General features: G+C 48.7%; 1 long non-coding RNA gene across 3 annotated transcripts in view; it reads left to right on the top strand.

Annotated features, from left to right (window-relative positions):
• LOC126997404 (uncharacterized) overlaps positions 1 to 22,648 on the top strand; it is a 74,888-nt gene that overhangs the window by 46,427 nt on the left and 5,813 nt on the right. For 2 of the 3 annotated variants that reach the window (XR_007752090.1, XR_007752092.1), the window contains 2 exons: positions 7,154 to 7,276; positions 21,886 to 22,096. This is a non-coding gene — a long non-coding RNA (uncharacterized LOC126997404). Of the gene's footprint in view, positions 1 to 6,370; positions 6,497 to 7,153; positions 7,277 to 21,885; positions 22,097 to 22,648 lie in introns of all 3 variants that reach the window. The other variant, XR_007752091.1, reaches the window with a different exon arrangement.

Below are 22,648 nucleotides of genomic sequence, written 5' to 3'. Positions count from 1 at the left end.
CTCAAATCGCTGTTCCTCCTCCCTACTAACTCTTTTTCCCTCCCACAAGCCTCCACTCCCTCAGTCTTCCTCCACCTCTTAACTTCACAGCAACCCTTAAATCTCTCCTCCACCCCGTCATCTCTTTTCCTTCTCCTCCCCACCTCTTAACTTTCAGCTCCCTCCACCCACCTCTCCTCCTCTTCCTCTCCCCCTACACCCACTTCGCACTCCCCATTTCCTCCCCATCCCATAACTTGCCACCTCGTTATTACATTATCTGCTCTTTCCTATCTGCCACAATCCCTTTCCCTCGTCTCCCTCACAGTAAAACTTTGCACTCACAACCTCACCTTTTTTTTTCATACATTTAAGCAGGTATTACTTCTTCAAACGACTGCTCATCCTGTCCACTTCCTCCTCCTCCTCCTCCTCCTCCTCCTCGCAACTCTTTCTACCTGTCCTTTTCATTCCCTCCCGGCCCATAACACCTGACAGACACCTTCCTACAGAGCGCAAAGGAGAGGCAGACACGAGGGAAGAGGAAGAGGAAGTGGTGGGCAAAATACAGCCTCCGGAGAGGGAAAAAGATAATAACGAGGACAGTCGCGGTGGTTCTTGCTGTACTGACGTCACTCCTTCCCTGTCCCGTCTTTTGGGGGTCCTCTTGGTCTTGGTGGTGGTGGTGGTGGTGGTGGTGGTGTTCGTAGGAGTGTTGGTGTTTTCGTAGTGGTGTTAGTGATACAAAATGACCAATGGATTTTTATTTATCATTGTTTATTATTATTCCTTTGCTATGACTCATAAAAAATGTAAAACAGCTTTCAGTATTGAGTAGATTTGTTATCATGTAGTTTCTGTCCTTTCCATTGGCCTCCTCTTACTTGTATAACCTAGTTCCCATCACGTCCTATCACCCTACTCTTCCACCTCTTCACACGCGCACACACACACACACACACACACACACACCATTCATTACCGTGTGAGTTAGTGTCTCGTAACCTTCAAAATTTAGATTCAATTCGAGGGAAGGGAACTGTGTGTGCGTGTGTGTGTGTGTGTGTGTGTGTGTGTGTGTGTGTGTGTGTGAGTGTGCGTGTGAAATGAGAGGGAGAGAGAGATAAGAGATAAGTGACAGATGAGAGAGAATGTTAGAGGACTGCCTTCAATACCTTCGTCTATATCTTGGAAGTGGGTCTTTTTAAGTCTCATAGTTGGTTCAGTTCACCGACCAATTTACGCAGCAGCAGTCAGTCAGTCAGTCAGTCAGTCCCTCTCGACCTCCTCCCACTCCTCGCCTCCTTCCGTATGACTCTCCCCTCTCTTCTCGCTCAATGGTGCCTCTCCTTTCCCCGGCACCTCCACTCACCGCCTTCCCCGTCCAAGTGAAGTTCCCGGGCGCCAGAAATTAGGACATCACAGAGAATTTTTTAGTGGCATCGTTCTCTCTTCAACACCATCGCAAACTTAACCCTTCCAGCAGCTTTTTGGGGATAACTCACCTTTTTCTTTCTCGCTCGATATCTTCTTTTTCCTTCTCTCCGTCGTCTGCCGCAAAGAATGTTACTGATGCATGTCTTTCAAGTAGCAGGGGAGTAGTCAAGCGGAAGAGGGGAAGTAGAGAGAGGTAGGAGGTAGGGGGCAGTAAAGGAAGGTGAAGGGGAGGGGAGGTGAACTTGATTAAGGGGAGAGCTAGGTCGTAGGTGGTGTGGGGAGAAGGGGGGAGGGGGGAGGGAGAGGATGTGAAGGTGGAGTTTGTCCGTGAAAAAGGTGATGTAAGTACTTTAATTTTCAAAGGTGGGGAGACTTGAGTGTTTGCGATGTATACTTGGCTTGCAAAGGAGCGAAATAGGCAGCGATGTGAGAAAGGAAGATGGGGGAGGAGGAGGAAGAGGAGAAGGAGGAGGGGAAGGGCGGATGGGTAGGCGTTGGTTGCTGGTGGAGGATGGGTGCAAGGAAGGCGGCGGTGGTGGTGGTGGTGGTGGTACTGGGGGCATGGATGCGAGGAAGGGCGAAGTGAGTAATCTTTGGGTGTGCGCGTTTGAAGTCTTGTTGGGCTCCTGTCATCCCAGCAAACAGAAGGCTTGTTGACTCTTACTCTGAGAGGATGGTCATGCACTGCCCGTCCCCCTCCCTCCCTCCCCCCTTCCCCTGCCTTCCTCACTAGCCCCTCGTTGTGTTCTACCCCCCCCCCCTTCTCCTTCCTCGTCTCCCTCCAGCTGTTACGTGACCCTTATGTTGCTCCCCACCTCACGTCCTCCTTCAGAAAAAAATATATATGTTCACGGGGCAACAACTTGACGTGGGGAACAGACTTGCGTGCTGAAACAACTTAGTAAGCCATGATAAGACAGACCCACCCAAGCTATATTCTTTTATTGGTACCCTGACGAAGAGTTCTCCCCAATCCCCCACCACAATGTCCTAAGTCAGTTTGGGGTCGTAATGGCTGTCTTCCTTTGAATAATGACCAGATGTTTCAATCAATAGCGGGTTTTTTGTTGCGGGCTTTTTTATTTTATTTATTTTTTGCCACTGACCTGGTTTCTTTGTGGTTAAAAGAAATAAACAGCTCCTGGAACCCTAAAGCGAAACTGGGCCTGGTTACGGTGGCGATCAGGTCTAGATAAGGGTTAGGAGTATCCCTCACCGCCTTCCCCGTCCAAGCGAGGTTCCCGGGCGCCAGAAATTAGGACATCACAGAGAATATTTTAGTGACATCGTTCTCTCTTCAACACTATCGCAAACTTAACCCTCCCAGCAGCTTTTTGGGGATAACTTACCTTTTTCTTTCTCGCTCGATATTTTATTTTTCCGTCTCTCCGTCTTCTGCCGTAAAGAATGTTACTGATGCATGTCTTTCAAGTAGCTAGGACTAGGACCGAACCATTCATACAGGGAGAGAGTCTGGTTGAGGGTTTACGAACCTCCGCTGATCCGATTCATCCATTCTCTATAAGTCAGTCAACGGCCCCAGTACCTAAGAATAATGGGGTGCCTGTCAACGGTGGCGATCAGGGTATTTAGAAGGGTTGTAAAGAGTATCCGGGACAGTGGACTAGGATCAAACCATGCATACAGGGAAGGAGTCGTGGTGAGGGTATACGAACCTCCTCTGATTGGATTCGCTCTCAAGTCGTGATCTCCATCGTAAGGTCATAGCCGCACCTCACACTCCGGAAGTCTCGTTATCTCTCCCCGAGTCAACATTTGCTCGTGAATCACAGTAATAATGCAGCCAATGGTTTCCCCCTCGAGTTGGCATTAATAAATCATTTACGCAATTTACGACTTCATTGTGCGGTAATAGTTCAGTTTGTCGTCTGGAAAAAAAAAAGTTCTTCAGCAACGTGACGTAACTTGAGGAACAGTTTCTTACAGCTTCCCGACGAACTTTTGAGGCGTTGAGGGTAAAGCGGAGAGGAAAGAAGGCAAAGAGGAGAAGTAGTGAGGAAAGTCAAAGGAAAAAGTTAAGTCAGGAGAGAAAGGAAAGAAGGGCGGGAGGGATGGAGGGAAGAAGGGAGGGACTGAGAAGGGGATGGACTAGGCTGGAGGGACGGGTGGAGGAGAGACTATTTTAAAGAGAAAAGAAATTTAATGTTCGGGAGCGAGGGATGAACGGTGGGAGGAGGAGGAGGAGGAGGAGGAGGAGCAGACAGTGGTAGAAAAGAAGGAAGGTGGAAAGAAACGAAGGTCTGTTGAGAGAAAGAGAAAGAGAGAGTTAGACAGAGAGAGGGACAGAGAGGAAAGAGCGCACACAAACACACACATACAGACAGAACAGACATCGCCTTCCATATATATAAAACACACACACACACACACACACACACACAACAGCGACGTGGGAGATAAGAAAGACGAGGAAGAAGAAGAAGAGAAGTAGGAGGAGGAAGAGGAGAACTAGGAGGGATGAGGGAGTGTGGGTGTGTGGGTGAGGAGGAATGGGGGCGTGGGTGGGAGGGCGGGTGGAAAGAGAAGAGGAAAGGGAGGAGGAGGAGGAGGCAGGAGAGGGTTGAGTCGTTCGTCTTTCCTTCACATGGCCACCAACTCGGGCCCATAACTCAGCCCGTGACAGGTTTTCTTAGACTTTGCTCATAACTAACACTGTGTCACGGCCTGCTTCCTCCCCCCCCCCTTCTCCTCCTCCTCCTCTTCTCCCCTCCTTCGCTTCTCCTCTCCTCCGTTCCATTCTTCTTCCTCCCCATGTCTCCCTTCCTTCATTTCCTCCCGCCTCTCTTTACCTTCACAATATTCTTCTCTATTCCTTATTTTTCTTCTTTTTTAACTCCTCTCTCTTTCTCCCCTCCTTCTTCCCTTTCTTTTCCCTCCCCATGTCTCCCTTCCTTCATTTCCTCCCGCCTCTCTTTACCTTCAATATTTTTCTCCTTTTCTTACTCTTTCTTCCCTATTTTTCTTCTTTTTTTAACTCCTCTTTCTTTCTCCCCTCCTTCTTCCCTTTCTTCTCCCTCCCCATGTCTCCCTTCCTTTATTTCCACCCGCCTCCCTTTTCATTTCTTTCCTTGCCTTCATCCCAAATGTTTCTTGCCAATTTTACTTATTTTCCATCCTTTTTCTCTTTCTCTCCTTCGTCCCTTTCTTCTCCCTCCCCTTGTCTTCCCTTCCTCGTATCTCCTACCCTTTACAATTCTTCTCTTTTGCTTCCTATTACTGTCTTTCCTATTTTTCCTATTTTTCATTCCTTCTCTCTCCTCTTTTTTTCCATCCCTTCATTTCCTCCCGCCTTTCTTACCCTTTAACATTCTTTCTTTTTCCTTTCCTACTGACTCTATTTCCAGTTTTCCTTCTCTTCCATTCCTCCTCTCTCCTTCTCTCCTTCTTCCCCACGTCCCCCTTTCTTCATTTCCTCCCGCCTCTCGTAACCTTTAAAATTCTTCTCTTACCTCCATTTTTTACTATTTTCCCAATTTTTTTTTATTTACCATCCCTTCTCTCTTCCTCCCTCCTCCTTCGTGTTCGTCTCCCTTCCAACCTCCCTTCCTTCATTTCCTCTCGCCTCTGTTTTCATTATTTTCATGTCTTCCTTCTTTTCCTTCTGTCTCCCTTTCCTATTCTCCTTTTCCTCCTCGTCCTTCACTTCCTACCTTCGTCTCCTTCAGCTCCCACGTCTCCCTTCCCTTATTTCCTCTCGTCTCTGTTTCCATTTCATCTCTTCCTTCTTTTCCTTCTCTCTCACTTTCCTATTCTCCTTTTCCTCCTCGTCCTTCACTTCCTATCTTCGTCTCCTTCTTCAGTTCCCACGTTTCCCTTCAATTCCCTCTATTCCCCTTTTAATTTTTTTTTATTCTTTCATTTTCCTCTTGTCTCCTTATTTTCCTTCTCGTGTTTCACTTGTCTTTACTTTCTCCTCTTTATTCAGTTTTCTTTGCTTTCCTCTTTCTCTTCCTGGTGTCTTCCTTCTTTTTCCTCCTTTTCCTCTTGTTTTCCTTCCCTATTCTCCTTTTTTCCTCATCTTTAATTTTTCATACGTTTGTCTCCTTATTTAGCTTTCCTTGTTTTTCTGATTCTCCTCCTCTTTCTCTTCTTCCTCCTCCTTCTCTTCTACCCCTACCTCTTCTTCTTCCTCCTTCTCTTCTACCCCTACCTCTTCTTCTTCCTCCTTCTCTTCTACCCCTACCTCTTCTTCTTTCTCCTCTTCGTCTTCCTCCTCCTTCTCTTCTACCCCTACCTCTTCTTCTTCCTCTTCTTCCTCTTCTACCCCTACCTCTTCTTCCTCTTCCTCTTCTACCCCTACCTCTTCTTTCTCTTCCTCCTCTTCCACCCCTACCTCTTCTTCCTCCTCCTCCTTTACCTCTTTTATCTTCGCCACATCCTCCACCCTCGCGTTTACCGGCTCATCGCTCTGCATCATAGAACAACGTCATCACTTATTTACTTAATTTTACTTCATAATGTTCGGCTTCACTTGGTATCAGTCTTCCATTGTATAGTAGTGTGTTGCGTGGTGCTTCGGTGTTCTCTGTCTCTCTCTCCCTTCTCTTCGTTTTTAGGTTCATCCCCTCTCCACTCTCTCTCTCTATTTAATCATCTATATCTATCAAGGGCATAAAAAAAGGTAACAAATGTGAAAAAAAAGCCCGCTACTCTATCTATATTTATCTGTATATGTATCTATCTATCTTTTGTAACAGCAAGGGAGCTAGCTAAAGGGCAAAAACAAAAATGATAACAAAAAAAGGGCCACTAAACTCTCCTCCGGAAGTGAAAAAAAAGGACAAGAGGTCAAAAAAATATTTATCTATCATTCTGTATCTATACATCTTACTATCTATCTATCTGTCTCTCAATTTTCCCGGCACATTTCATATTTATCTTCAAAATGTTTTAGTTTTTTTCTCCTTCTTTCCTTTTTTTTCCGGATATTGAGAAAATGGGGCGGTGTGCTCTCGAGGGGGCCGGGCGTGGAGGCAGCGGAAGGCGTTAATGAGTGCGTTCCCAGGGGCGGCGAGGCCTGATTACCGCCGGGGAGGGCTGCTCGAGGCGCCCCACGCAGGTTGTCTCCGTCCCTTCGTATTCTTTCTCTTTTTTTGCCTTCAGACTTAGGGATTGTTGGGTTTTCTCTCTCTCTCTCTCTCTCTCTCTCTCTCTCTCTCTCTCTTTATCTATCTATCTATCTATCTGTTACATCCACATTTACTAGGATTTCTATGGTTTAAAGTTGAATTATTACTATGTGCTTAAAAAATATAGATGGTGTGCATATTTGTGGTTGTGCATGTGTGTGTGTGTGTGTGTGTGTGTGTGTGTGTGTGTGTGTGTGTGTGTGTGTGTGTGTGTGTAATCCCTTCCTTCGTGCTACCAAGTTATCTTCTAACCCCTTCAGAAACCTTCGCATCCTTTCTTCTCCTAATTCCATCATTTCCTCCTCCTTCTCCTCCCAGCCTCCCGGTCCTTGCCTTCCCGCCTCCCCTCCTCCGCCCTCTGCTTGGCTGCTCCCGGGCGTCAAAGGTAATTTCCCCTCACCGTTTCTCACCTCAGCGGCTCCTTGTGTTGTCTTTCCTTTCCTCTTCCCCTCCCTCATCCTCTTCCTTCCTTACACACACCCTTCTTCCTCTTCCTCCGTGCCGCATTCCTTTACATAAGTTGACATTTGTACGTTATTTTTTTCCGATATCTTTTGTTCATTTTCTACTTTCTTTTAATTTCTCAGGCTGTGAAGGGTGTGATGGGCACGGAAAACCAGCACAGAGGGCGAAGTAGACCACGACGTTCCAAGCCTTCCTTACAAACTTGACGCAGATGACGACGAATGATGGGAACTTTTGACCTCCAAGTAAGTGTCCATCAATGTTTAGACAAGTTGATGTTGGGTCTTAAGTGACAGCAACACACTCACATCACCACCACCACTCCTCTTTGCAGTCTTATGCCCAGTTCTACAGTCCAATAAAGCAAGTTTGTAGCCTCCCCAACCAACCACAGAATACGACGAAAATTCCTTGAAGCTTCAGTGTTTGGCGTTAATATAAAAAGGAGGAGGGAATTTAAGGAAAGTACACAGAAAAGCTCTTTTATTAGTATGGTATTGAGTGGAAATAACCGATCATTGTGGAAAATATAGTTTGGTTGGGCGCTTACAATGACACGGTGCTGGACTGTCGAGCTGGCCATTAGCGTGGGTTCTCTTACACCTCAAGACGGTCTGAAGCTGAGGCCCGTATTCCCAGTCACTTTCGACGCTCATAGAAAAGGCTACAAAGATGCTTAGTCGGATTCTAATGAGGTGTTTTCACGTTTATGGTGCAGAAGTCTTGTCCAACTATCCCTAAGCTAATGAAACTACCCACAACCACAATCTCCATGAAAGCCTGATCAAATTTAGGTGTGTGAGGCACGAAATGTTTAAGAATATGGCCCTGAAGCTGGAAGTTTAACATTATTACCATGGTTCCCAAGTTTCAGGTGCACATATCATCCTAGGAACTCTTCTGGGGATGAATATTTGTCACAATGAATATACTGGGCACATTTCATTTCTCGCTTGGGGGAAAGATTGATTTTTTTTATGGGTATAGTGATGTTCTTTGGGTCAGATCCACAGTGTAACACAGCCTCTTTATAATTCCCCAAACAAAACTATACTCTTCATGAAGGTTAGGTTTTCATCACACCACAAGATACTGAAGAGATTTCCTGTATTCCTTCGTCATATTTCTTTCCTTCTACATCAACACCAAACACGACACAACGAATTTCCATTGACTGCCGCTTGAGGCCTAAAGTGATGAAGTTGTGTCACTATAGTTATGGTTCTCTACTAAAACTGAAATGGTTGCAGAGTGATGGTGGTGGTAGTGGGGATGGCCGAGAGTGATTTGGGAGTGGGGGGACAAGGAGGGAGGTTGGAGAGGGGAGGGGAGTGGGGAGGGGTTAGGGAGGCGTCTTGTCGAGTTCTGGTGGGCGGGCGGCGACAAGGGGAGTGGGCGGGATGGGCAGCATCTCGTCCGCCCACCTCATACATCTCTCTCTCTCTCTCTCTCTCTCTCTCTCTCTCTCTCTCTCTCTCTCTCTCTCTTTGCCTTTCCATTCATTCATTTTCCGCTAGTTCCTTTCATTCTTTCAGTTGCATCCTTCTTTACCCTCTTTTCCTTTATTCTCTTTCTTTTCTTCCGCTCCACCTTCCTCTTTCACCCCTCATCTCTTCCTCTCTTATCTTCCTTCCTCCTTCAACCCTCCATTTCTCCTTCCCTCTTCTCCTCCTTCTCCTCCTCCCCCTCCTCCTCATGTAAATACTCCTCGACATCGGGAGGGCCGAGTGCCGGTGGTCGCCGAAATGAAGATGAACGAGAGGAGCCACAGGACTGGAAGGGAAGGGAAGGGGGGGGGGGGGTGAGAGAAGCGGAGGAGGAAGAAACACTAGAAGGAAAGAAGTTTAATAATCTGTAGAGAATAATGAAAGAAACCCGAACAAAAGGAGTAATCCCCTAGAAGTGTTTCCTATAAGGCGTAGAAGGAAAACGAGGAGCAGGTGTGGTGTATGAATTGTCTTCGTTAAAATATCCACATCAGGGTGATTGCAGGGAAGGTCTTAGTGGTGATGGGGATTCCTTGTGACCCCTAATAAGAGCCACCCACACCTGGTCGCCGGTGGTGCTAAATAAGTGTGTGTTGGGACGGCAGTGTGATGTAGGCTTGGCGGTAAAGTGTGTGTGTGCCGCTAGAGGTCATGCAGAGGTTGTGTCGTCCTGGCGGTGGGATGCGCCGCAGCGTGGGGGAATCCTGAGAGTCCTTAGCGAAACGTGAGGGTCCTGTTGGGCGTTGGTGAGCGGTGGCCCGTCATTTCCACGCCAGTAGATGGGCATCACTTGGCACCACTTAGGTCTGCTTAATGTGCTAAAAGGACCATACCGATCTCATATATCTCATTAATATTCATGAGGAGGCTCGGATAGAACATCGGCCGCCGCAATCCATCAGGCGGGGGATGAGGTGAACTGGCAACAATCTCAGCGGGGAGCAGCCATATTGGGTGACGTCACTGGCTTTTCATCATTTGCAGGGTTTCCAGTAGAATATATCATGGCTATGGCAGCCGCGCCTCAGGCCGGAAGGTTAGACTTGAGCCTCAGCGGTACACCTGAGGACGGTGACGCTCGCCGAGGCCCGTTGAGGGGCGGCGCCCTGGCACCCACCTGTCTCGCACCGGGCATAAGAAGAACTTTAGGCCCTGAAAATATTCTGAAGAAAAAACTAATCTGATGGAAGACAACCGTAAAGGGGCTCTTAAAAACGAACCCCGGAGTGGGTGTTCCCGGCCAGCGCCTCTGCCAGACACAAGATGGCGGCGGCTTGGCGTTTGTAACCCAATCAGACGTGACGACCTGAACCAGCCCCGTCCCGCTGCCGCTGCCTCGGAGGAAGGGGGGAGTGTGTATGTGTGTCTGTGTGTGTGTTTGAGTCTGAGCGTCTATGTCTGTGTGTGTGTGAGTGTATATGTGTCATTGTGTCTATGTCTATGTATGGGGGTGTGGGGGTATGTCATGGGGTGATAGGGAGGCGATGTAGAAGGCAGTGTTAGGCCGAGGTGGCAGGGTTCACGAGTTGTCTCCGCATTGTCGTGGATAACTAGGAGGGGATCCGTGACCTCTGCTACGCGTTTCTCCTGTCGCGGCATCGTCATGGACTTGTGGAAAACCTGCTGATGGTAAATAATCCGATTGAGCTGTTAGTATGTTCTGCCAGCTGATGGATAACAATGAACGTTCACTCCTCGAACGCAACAAAACATGATGGCACAGAGCATTGAAGTAAAGCCTCTCACAGGACATGGTCGAACTTCTGCCTCTGTTTTCCGTCGTGGCGCGTCAGACTTGGCCTTAGATCAGGAGTCATTGGCGGTGATGAGGTGGTAGGTTCGAGGCACGGCGGGGCAGCGGGGGGCGAGGTGGGCCTGGGTAGTGTCGTGGGGGCCCGCTGACGTGGGGAATATGGAGGGCATCCGGTGGGTCTCAACTCCGTCCCTCAGTAATGACCCGAAGAATGCAAATGTGGTTTCAACATTCCACTTTTGCATCATGAGTTATGACACAAGGGCCGCCTCCGCCTCCTCCTCCTCTCCTCCCCTGCCGGTGCCGATGTCGCTGCTGCCGCCGTCGCCACCGCCACCACCACCACCACCACCACTACCCCCACGGTTACTATCACCTCCACCCCCAATATCATTACCACTACCAAGATCACACTACTAGCACCACCATCACCACCATCACCATCACCACCACCATCACCATCACCATCACCATCACCATCACCATCACCACCACCATCACCATCACCACCACCATCACCATCACTATCACCACCACCACACCACTACTACCACACCACTACCACCAGCACTATACCATCACCACCACCAATACCATACCACCACCACCACCACCACCACCATCACCATCACTCCCACCAACAACAACCGCAGTGTTAAACCAAAGGAGTGTATTTTATTTATCTTTTATTACCACATAATTTTAAGGCAATGAAAATATAAAAAGACGACACGACTACTTGCATGAATTCACGTCTTAATTAGTAAATATTTTGTTTTTATTGCTGTTCATAGAGATGCAGGGCCTGATTAGTAAGAATGGGGGTAGGAGGATGAGGAGGAGAAGAAGGAGAATAAGAAGGAGGAGGAGGAGGTATAAGTTTGAGTGAAAGGAGTGTTGAGGAGGAAGTGCGGCTGAGGTTATGGAGGCGGCGAGGGAGTGGAGGGAAGGGGAGGCGGGAAAGGCATGGCGGGGAGGGGCGTCTCTTCTTGTCAGTGCCGACGACTAATGACTCACTAATTTACCCCATGTGGCTCCCAGCGGGGTGTCGTGTCGCCCTGGCGCCCCGGGAGTATCTGGCACCATCCCGGCACTCTTTTCTACCCGGGGTGCCACCAGCCATAGTTCACTCTGGCACTGAGGCAGCTGCAATTCTTACACACCAGGTGGCATTTGGATGTCTCTGTCAGCGTGTAGCCGCGCCGCTTTGTACTTACTGGTGCCACGGCATCATTTGTGTCACTCTGCATGAAAGAGGCACTGCTGTGGGTGTGATGGGTGAGTGCCATTAAAACTTAGGTGCTGTAGGTGGCGTTCCGTCTGCCTGTAAGATGTGACTTCCCTACCTTCACCTGATGGCAAGGGCTTCTCCTCGCAAGATGGCTGGGAGGATAGCGGCGGCTCTGTGTGTGTTTGAGGGGCTCAGAGACACACCTTCACTTCATCCTGAGCCGAGCCATTAAAGGGGCGGGCAAGGGAGGGGACGACGAAGACCCTAACTCAAAGGGTCCGTCTTCCTGGGTGTCGAAGGCGGGTCGGCACGTGGGAAAACAGGATTACTGAACCGCCTTGAACCTGAGGATATCAAGTCACCCCAGATCACCCCAAACCTCACCCCATTCCATCTTGTCTCCCATTTTCGTACCCGCCGTTTCCTGCACCATCTCATCCAACCCTACGCAGCGCTAGCCCAGGAACCTCAGCATCAGTTTTCCCATCATACACACACACACACACACACACACACACACACACACACATACATATGCACACTATGGGACTCGTTATCTTTGTTTTTTAGTATAATCCGAGCGCAGCGAAGTCAATCCGTCAGTCATATGAACGTGCAGAGGGGAATTAGACTTTCATTGAAGCTCCAAGCATAGTTCTTATGATTTTTTTCTGGTTCTTAACTGTTTTTTAAAGCCCATTACGTCATTAATGACCCCAATTAACCTGGCTTTGGAGAGGTAATCAGCTTTCCTTTCCTCAGAATCTGTAACAAATCGAGTCTCAGCAAATTAATTGAGATAAGGACAGCAGGTCTCTCTCTCTCTCTCTCTCTCTCTCTCTCTCTCTCTCTCTCTCTCTCTCTCTCTCTCTCTCTCTCTCTCTCTCTCTCTCTCTCTCAAAACGGTAGTTAATGTTATGTCACGCCCGTTAGTAAACACCGCCGCTCAGTGTCACCTGATACGAAAGTCATTTCATGCAATTTTGGGTCGGCCTGGAGGTGCACTCAGGGGGGCGATTTGCACGTCACTCGTAACTTGCTTAGCCTTGACGCGATGACACACACACACACACACACACACACACACACACACACACACACACACACACACACACGCTGAGCCTGTTTTGTGTATGTGCGTGTAAGTATGGGTTGAAGGGTGTCGCGGTGTCGTGTTCTGCGGGCGGGTGGGGGAGGGGGGATAAGGGAGGAAGCAGGTGGCGGTGTCGCGGATTTGTGATGAGCGAGATCCCATACTTGATCTTTTCTTTTATCTAGGTCCTGCAGGTGGTAAAGATGCAGGTGTATGTAAGGGTAATCTCACAGGTACTGAATAGGGACCTAGAATATATGATTGTTGTGTTTGTATGTGTATATATTTATTTATATATGTGTTTGTGTTTGTGTGTGTATATGTGTGAATGTATGTGTTTGTGTGTGTGTATATGTGTGAATGTATGTGTTTGTGTAGGGATGTGTGTGTGCGCTGGGTGGGTATATGGGTGTGTTTGTGTGCATATGTGTATATATGTGTGTTGTGTTTGTACGTATGCGCATGAATCTCTGTTTGTGTGTGCATATATGTAAGTATATGTTTGCATGTGTGCGTGAATGGGTCTTTATGGGTGTGTATATGTTTACGTGTGTGTGTGTGTGTGTGTGTGTGTGTGTGTGTGTGTGTGTGTGTGTGTGTGTGTGTGTGTGTGTGTGTGAAATATTGGAAACCCGTTTCTTTGTGTGGGTGAGGTTGTAGGATATGTAGGAAATGAAGAAGAGAAATACAGACGCAGATATTCGTACTGAGCATCGTATATAAACCACTGAAGCAGAAAACGTCCCCATTCCCATCCCTTTCCATGCCCATCCCTTTCCATACCCACCCTCCCCTTCCCTTTCACATATGGACCACTGAGATAGGGAACTCTTCCATCCCCATCCTTCCCTTCCCTTTAGCTTTGCATATGGATCACTGAGATAGAACACGGCCCCTTCCTCATCCCTTTTCACCCATTCTTCTTTTTCCTTTAGCTTCGCACATAAACCAGTGAGACAGAACGACTCCCATCCCATCCCTTTCCATCCCATCCTTCCCTCTCCCTTCTCCTCCACATTCCATCTCAACTCAACATCAGTCATGGAAAATGCAAAAAAAGCCTCATCGATCATGTCTGTGTCCACGGCCAGATATTTACGGCTGGCGACGGGGCGGGGGGGGGCGGGGGTCCAAAGAGGCGCCGCCCGGGCCTGCACGCCAATAAATGCCAATCAGGGGAAGTGTGTCCGCGCGGCGACGCTCCTCAGCCGGGCACGGTAACGCGGCCCCGGGGACACGACCTTCAGGACACCCGCGTAACACCACCGTCACTATAATTTTCTCCACAACTCTTATTATATTCAACTCTTACCGTATTTTCTTTGTTTCTTTTTTCTTTATTTTCTTGTTCAGGACACTCGCTTAACTCCCCTCACACCACCACCACCACCATCATCACCACTATCAAAGACGAAGCCATCACTCCCTCACATCACCACCATCACCATCATCATCACCACTATCAAAGACGAAGCCATCACTCCCTCACATCACCACCATCACCATCATCATCACCACTATCAAAGACGAAGCCATCACTCCCTCATCACCACCACCACCATCATCACCACTATCAAAGACGAAGCCATCACTCCCTCACATCACCACCACCACCATCATCACCACTATCAAAGACGAAGCCATCACTCCCTCACATCACCACCATCACCATCATCACCACTATCAAAGACGAAGCCATCACTCCCTCACATCACCACCATCACCATCATCACCACTATCAAAGACGAAGCCATCACTCCCTCACACCACCACCACCACCATCATCACCACTATCAAAGACGAAGCCATCACTCCCTCACATCACCACCATCACCATCATCACCACTATCAAAGACGAAGCCATCACTCCCTCATCACCACCATCACCATCATCACCACTATCAAAGACGAAGCCATCACTCCCTTACACCTCCACCACCACTATCAGAAAGCAAGCCGTCACCATCACATATGCAACACTACACCCATACCACTATCAAGACCTTTAGGGAACACAAGCAACATTTCTTCACCATCACCACCACCATCATCATCACCACCACTAGGTCCCATATAACACTCACCACACCCTTCACCGTCATCACCGGCAGAAAGGAAACCAGTACAGCACTTCATCATCACCACCTTCACTACCACCACTACTATCACCAAAAGCAAACATGTGCAATAATAATCACCACCACCACCATCACCACCACCAGAACCTTCATACCAGCGTTCCACTATTACCACCACTATGATTGTCACCTTTATCATCCTTTTTCCAGTCAGCCTTAACACTGGCATCTTCAACTCCACTCTCAGCATCCTCATTACCAGGGATAATATATTTAGTCTCTACCAAATCCACCATCTCGAATCACCAGTAATACCACCACAAGTCCCCACTACCATCACCACCACCACCACCACCACCACTACCCTGTGTGTGAAGAGAATGAAACAGACAGACAAACACTGACAGACACAGACAATCAAACAGACAGACAAACACACCGACAGACAGACAGACAGACAGGCAGAGAGAGAGAGAGAGAGAGAGAGAGAGAGAGAGAGAGAGGGGGAGGAGGGGTAAGAAAGAAAGGCTGTAAAAGGCACCTCCCCGCCTCTGCACCCCGTTTCCCGTGCCAGGCCAGTGCCTCGCGGTGTCACGGGCGATGGCACCCACAGCGGGGAGCCGCGCCGGGTGTGTGGAGAGAAGGAGGGAAGGAAAACGGAGGAAGAGGAGGTGGAGGAGAAGGCGGGAAGGCATTAGTGCTGGATGGATACATAAATAGACAAACACTGTATAGATGAGCGACTAGTGAGGGATGAGGAGTATAAAGTATTGAGATAAGGGTGGTGAGGAGGCGAGGGTAGCAGGAACTTGTATGAGGGAGGGTCGGCATGTGGGCGCGGGGTGGCGCTGTGGGGGCTGGTGTGAGGGCGGCCACTGAGGGTAATAAGGAGAGGGTTGGAGGCTTAATGTATATAATGACGGGGTCTGTGCAGTGCAACGGTGCCAAAGACGCTACTGCTGACAGGGTGATGCGCGGGCGGGGAAGAGCTCAGCCGCGCTCACTCGACGCTGAGCAAATCTGGTTCCAATTATGCTTAGCGCCGGGGGCTCTGGTTACGCTGGATCACACTGAGCTGCGTTACCGGATGGTTTATCGACCGTTAAATAAGGCAGTGTCAGGCAGGCGGGGAGGGCAGGGCGAGGGGAAGAATGGTCGGCGGGTGTTTGAGGTTCAAGAAGTGCATGACGGCTGTCTTCTTATCTGGCGCAGCGTGGGGCAGAGTGGAGGGCGATGAGCCAGCCTCTGCCCGCCACGCCCGCCGACCACTGATGCCTGACGGAGAAATGCTTCCTTCACGTCAAGCTTATCTCTGTTTTATGGTTCCGACTCCTGTAAAGAGACCCAAACCCTCCTGCAGGACGGTGTAAGTGTGGCGTGACGCTGTTATCTCCGGCAGCGAGGTGGTATTCAGGGGAGTGCTGGGGGAGGGTGTTCCTTATCTCCCGGGGGGGTGGCTTGGGAAGTCCTTTGTGGTCCAGAGTTATGGTGCTGTTTGTTGGTATGTCTACAGCGGACATTCAGGTAGATAACCTTGGTGCCGTTCGAGGCGTCATGTGGTGGTGGTGGTGGTTGTGACGGTGGAGGTGGTGGTGGTGGTGGTGATGTAATGGTGCGGTTTATTCCTGTACTGAAGTTAATAACATCATCAGTAGTTAAGTAACGGTCATCCAAAATATTCTGACATCATCACATAATTATTATCATTATTATTATTATTGTCCGTGGTTATATCCCAGTCTTCACGCTTTCATATATATCGAAATCGCTGCAAAGTTTTTATTCTCGTCTTTCTGTCTTAGTTTTCTTGGTTCAGTTTACTTTTTTTTATATTTCTACAAACATGATTATTATCATTCACGCCTCTCTCTCTCTCTCTCTCTCTCTCTCTCTCTCTCTCTCTCTCTCTCTCTCTCTCTCTCTCTCTCTCTGACACACACACACACATACACTCTCTCTCTCTCTCTCTCTGACACACACACACACACACTGGTGGGGTGACACAGCGGGGTGCCATCAGCGCCGCCACGCAGCCAAGGATTTATAGTGCCTTCGTGTAGTGCCTCTCTCTCTCTCTCTCTCTCTCTCTCTCTCTCTCTCTCTCTCTCTCTCTCTCTCTCTCTCTCTCTCTCTCTCTCTCTCTCTCTCTCTCTCTCTCATTTCGTATTTTCTGAGAGAGTAGTTCTCGGAGGGGGTGGCAGCATGAGCAAGAAGAGTGAGGAGACAGATCAAGATTACGGAGAGAGAGAGATTGTAGATGGAGCGATAGACGGAGGGAGGGATGGAAAGACGGAGGGGGAGGGAAGAGTAGAGAAGGGAAAGAGGTGGGGGAGGGAAGGGTGAGAGGGGGGTTAGGAAAAGTGATGCAAGACGTAAAGAGAAGATGCGGAGGAGAGAGATAGAGAGTGAAGGAGTGAGGATAAGACAGACGGGCAGGGATGCACACAAACAGAGACAGACGGACAAAAAAACGACAAACGGACAGACAGACAAGCACAAAGAAAGACAAACACACATGCAGACACGAAGACAGGCAAGAAGACATACAAACAGACACCCACACCGACACAGCTAACAAAAATATACACTCAGAAAGGCAGGCAAGACAAACAGACAGACACACACGGAAAGACTGACACCGACACAGGCAACCACAGACATAGACAAACACACAAACACAGGTTGGGGTAAATAAAATTAATCAAGTACCAAGGCAACAGGAGACGGGACAAGTTGCGGCGCGGAAAGGAGAAACAAAAGAGCCAGACAGAGGGAAGCTTGATAAGATAAATGGAGCCATAAACAGATGAAGACGGACAGACATTCTACTTGCACGGTGCCGCCTTTCGCTGGGGTGCCTCGCCGCGATTTAACAGTGCCAGCTTGAGCCTCTTCTCCTTCTCCTCCTCCTCCTCCTCCTCCTTCTTGCGGCAGTAACTCGCTCGCTGACACTCTTGGCTAATTATTACCAGCTTTGTGCCGATGCCTTCCTCTCCTCCCAGCTGTGTCGAGGAGGAGGAGGAGGAGGCGGAAGGGAAGAGGAAGGCAAGGAAGAGGAAGAGAGGAGTGGGTCGGGTGTCTGTTGCGCACACGAACGTCAGCCAACAACAAAACTGTCCGATTCTAATTTTCAGTTTTCTTTCGCGTGTGATCTTTGTTTTGTATCGCGGCATTGTGTTGCAGACAGGTCATGAGCTAGTTTTGTTTGTGTTGGATTTTTTTTCGTGTCAGTTTCAGCTCTCGCGAAGGTCAGCTGAATGAAGAGCGGAGTAATTACTAAATGCGGAAGTGAATGTGAATGAGTGAGTGGGGGCGAGTGAATGGGAGTGAGAATGGAGGTTATGAATATGATGCCTTGCGAAAAAAATAGTTGTTGAAATAGTCGATGATTGTAATACAGGTGAGACGGTCCTCAAAATTAACCTTTAACCTCAACACAGTGAATGAAGTTGTTCTTGCTGTGGCAGTCATGGCGTTATTAGAAACCTTAATTAAATGGTGGTGGTGGTGATGGTTGTGTTTATATAAATACACACACACACACACACACACACACACACACACACACACACACACACACACACGTATATATAGACATGTAATCATCTCGAGGCTCTTAGAAACACGCGTGAAAGGAGCATCTGTGGCCCTGAGAGTTGATGCATTAATTGTTAGGCTGGAAATTATTTTATCACAAGCACTAACGAGCATAAATAAACATTGCGGTTGTTAGCAGGATGGTCGTGATAGTAATGACTGCAGGGGTAATAGTAGCTAGGGCAGTAGTGGTGGTGGCGGTGGTGGTGGTGGGATGTTAAATTAAAAAGTCTGAAAAAAAGGAGATAATTGGCCCGGGGAGCGTCAGTCACAGGCGGGCCGCGGGCAGGGCCACAACACTGCCTCACACACCCCCAACTTGAAATGCAATTAACTGAAAGTGATACACCCTGGGTCCCGCCGCGACTATCACCGCCATCTTCATCCTTCTCCTCCTCCTCCACCTCCCTCCTCCACCTCCTCTTTCTAATCGTAAGATCCAGTTAGTCCACTTTAACCTCCTCACTACTACTACTACTATTACTACTACTGCTCACTCACCCCTTTCTCTCTCTCTCTCTCTCTCTCTCTCTCTCTCTCTCTCTCTCTCTCTCTCTCTCTCTCTCTCTCTCTCTCTCTCTCTCTCTCTCTCTCTCTCTCTCTCTCTCTCTCTCTCTCGACCTTCGCTTGTGTGCTGGTAAGAAGTAAAGGGATGTAAGTGTTGCTTCATCTTTCCCTCCTCCCAAACTTCCTTCCCTCCTCCTCCTCCTCCCCTCTCTTCCCCTTCCTTCCTTTCCTCTTGTAAACTGACGACCACCACACATACACGCTACTTGTGGGGTCCCAGGGAGCATGTGTTTAGGCAGGACACACACACACACACACACACACACACACACACACACACACACACACACACACACACACACACACACACACACACACAAGAAGCCGCCTGTGTTTACTTCTGTTTGTTGTTAATGTTGAACTCTTTTAACGGTTGTCTTGTTTACGATGCTCATTTTGTTGCCCCTCTTTCATCCCTGACTCTGTGTGTGTGTGTGTGTGTGTGTGTGTGTGTGTGTGTGTGTGTGTGTGTGTGTGTGTGTGTGTGTGTGTGTGTGTGTGTGTGTGTGTGTGTGTGTGTGTGTGTGTGTGTGTGTGTGTGTGTGTTCAACTCCTCTCACATATTTCTTGGTTTACTCTCATATACTTCGTCTCCGTTAGCGCTATACTTTAAATCTTTGCAGAGGCCAAGAAGAGGAAGGGTAGGGGAAGGCTTGGAGGAGGAGGAGGAGGAGGAGGGGAAGTGGTGGTGGTGGTGGTGCATTGCTCACCTCCTCACCACATAAATAAAGTCAGTTCCCACATCAGTCTCACGAGAACGGGCTGAACCACCACTCTCTATACAACGACTTCATTCCGCCACGCACGGGTTTGAAGACTCAATAGTTAGTTAGTGTGTGTGTGTGTGTGTATGTGTGTGCTACCTAAACACACACACACACACACACACACACACACACACACACTTCTCCTAAAAACAGTAAAAAACGAGAAGCACCTTGTGGCGACCATCTGTTAACGATTACCGGAGTGTATCTTCTCTCAGCTGACCCGCCCTGCCGCATGCTCGTACCCTCTGCCCCCTACCCATGCCCTACCCTTCTCTAGTAGCTCTATCTGCCCCCTCCCTCCCTCCCCCTACCTCACCCTTACTTCCTCTCTGTTCTCATCCTTTTCGATCCTTACTTCATATAGTTTCATGCATGCACCTTTTGTCTTTTTATCTTTCCTTGTCATTGTTTCTCGCCTTTCCAATGTTTTCCTCTTCCTCTTCCTTTCACTTCTTCCCGTCCATACTTACTTCAAATACTCTGCTCTATGCTTTATCTGTTTTGTGATTTCCCTTTTTTTTTTGGGGGGGGGGGGGATCTTTCACTTCTACCTACCCTCATCATTCTTTCACGCCTCTCTGATCTTTTCTTCCCTTCCTCTCTTCTCTAGTTTCCCTTTCACTCCATTCCGTATTCAAGGCCCTGGCACACCCTTCCCCTATAGCCCTTAAAATGTCTCCTACTCTTTCCTCCACCACCTAGACATTTTCTCCCTCGTGTCTGCCTTGGTTTAGCTTCCTGTCGCTTCCTCACCCTTCTTTTTTCTTAACCGCGCTATCCTCGCCCGTATATGGTTCCTGGCTACGCCCTCACCCCAACCCCCTTCCGTACTTAACCCCACCAACCTCACCTACGTATAGTTCCGGCTACACGTCCACCACTCCCCATCCGCACTTAAGTTCCTGCCCTGATCACGAGCTTGAGTCTAGGCGCACCCACTACCATTGCTTCACTCCCTCCCATGTTCTGCAAGCCGACAGCCTCACCCTCACCTTAACCACACTAGCACCAACCTCACCTATACGTATGGTTCCAGTTACTCGTCCACCACTCCCCTTCCGCACTTAGTTCCGGTCCAGATCACGAACTCTGAGTCTAGGCGCACCCACTCCCATTGCTTCACTCCCTCCCATGTTCTGCAAGCTGACAACCACACCCTCACCCTAACCACACTAACAATCCATTTCTCAGCCCCAAAAGTTCGCAGTCACCATATATACTCTTCGCCCCGTTTCACCCTCTCCCAAATCTGCCCAAATCACGAACTCAAGTCTCTAGTCACCCTCACTCCCACTCCGTCACTCCCTCCCATGTTCTGCAAGCCAACAACCAGCACCCTCACCCTAACCACACTAGCATTCCATTCCTCAGCCCCAAAACTCCGCAGTCACCATACAACGCCTCGCCCCGTTGCAACTTCTCCCCGCCATCTCCACCCCCGTCATCTTCCCTTCGTCGACCTCCATGTGTCTCTCCAATAACTTACGTCACTAAGCTGATGAATGGCAGCCTGACTTTTGCTTAGGAGGTTGTTTACTGTTCACGGGCCAATGGTGACGTCGCCTGCTCGTACTAGCTCCTGATTGGCCAACGAGGCGTAACCGAAGGCGCACTATGGTGGAACCGCAGAGTCGCGTTGTTAATGAAACGGAGACGGCGAGCTCTTTGATGAGGCGCCCGATGAGAGGTTGATAAGGTTGCAGGGGAGGAGGTAGAGGGGTAAAGGGAAGGAGAGAGGGGTTGAGGGAAGGAGGGAGGGAGGGAAGGAAGGGAAGGAAATGTTGTAAATGTAAAGGTTGTAAATGAAGGCCTGTTTCCTGTTGTACGTGTGTTGTGAAGGAGAGAAGGTAGTCCATCTTATTGTCGCCGTCGTGTTTGTCTGCCCGTCCTCTGTTACTCCCTCACACACCTATTACTCCTCACCTCCTTAATTAACTTTGCCCTAATTCTCTAACCTATTACTTATTTCGTCCTCTCCTGCCCGCTCACACAACTACCACCACTCCTCACTTCCATAACTTTGCCCCAGTTAGGAAACCTATTCTTTCTTTGATAAAATGAAATATTACGGTCCTCTCTGAGTGTGCCATTCCCTTCCCCTGTCCTTCACTCTCGCCTCCTCGCCCGACCAGTCTCTCCACTACCCTTACAACCCCCCTCCTTCCCCCCGTCATGGTGTCTTTTGTCACCGAGTTAATATGTTTATATAATCATGTTTCGTTGTACTTACGCTTGACACTGTGTAGTTAATGTTGGTAATTACAAGTGTCATTTACAGACGTCGCAGGGTGACGGCCGTGGTGGCGGCAGCGACCGCCTGGAGAGCTCGGCGCCGCTACTGTTTCGGCTTCGTGACATCTCCGCCGTGTTGTAATGGTTTATGGCCGCTGCTTAATGTGGCCGCCAGCTGTGGAGGGTCATGGTGATGTTTCGCTTGGTGGCAGTGTTTGGTTGCCCATCTCGTCTTTTGTGTTCTCGGAAAATGTTCAGTGAATATTGTGGCGCTTCCCTTGAAGGCGCTGGGAAGAGTGTGCAAAATAGCTGTGTGGGACATTTCGAGACAGACCGTTCTTTGAGGTGGATGCGATGAAAGGTTCTAATCACTGACAGTTAAAAGGGAAACAAATGAGAATTTGGCTCATGCATGAAGCTCCACGACAGCCATGGTGAAGGTGGTGAGAGGTGTGTTGAGCATGCGAGGTGTGTGTTTAGGTCAGGCGGGGCTGCACGACAGATGCACCAGATGGTATTAAATTCAACTTAGGGTGAAATAGAGTATTGAGACGTAGTCGTCATAATTAGATAAGTGATATTTCGAAGGACGGTAAAATTATCAATGAAAGAAGAAATTCTGTATACCCGTTAATTAAGGCCAATGTTTTGTCAATAAAAGTTAATATTAAGCAGGAAAAAAAGCTTAGATTGCGATGAATACTTAATTTTCTTCATTTTAAAACAGCTGAACTGTAATGACATATCTGATAGGAAGGCTCTAGTACAAAAGATGAAGTACGTATTTGGAAATAAAAAAAAGAGTCGGA

The sequence above is a fragment of the Eriocheir sinensis genome, chromosome 12 (assembly GCF_024679095.1).
Source record: "Eriocheir sinensis breed Jianghai 21 chromosome 12, ASM2467909v1, whole genome shotgun sequence".
Classification (NCBI taxonomy): Eukaryota; Metazoa; Arthropoda; class Malacostraca; order Decapoda; family Varunidae; genus Eriocheir; species Eriocheir sinensis.
Note: the sequence above shows the minus strand (reverse complement) of the source record. Positions and strands in the feature narration are given on the sequence as shown.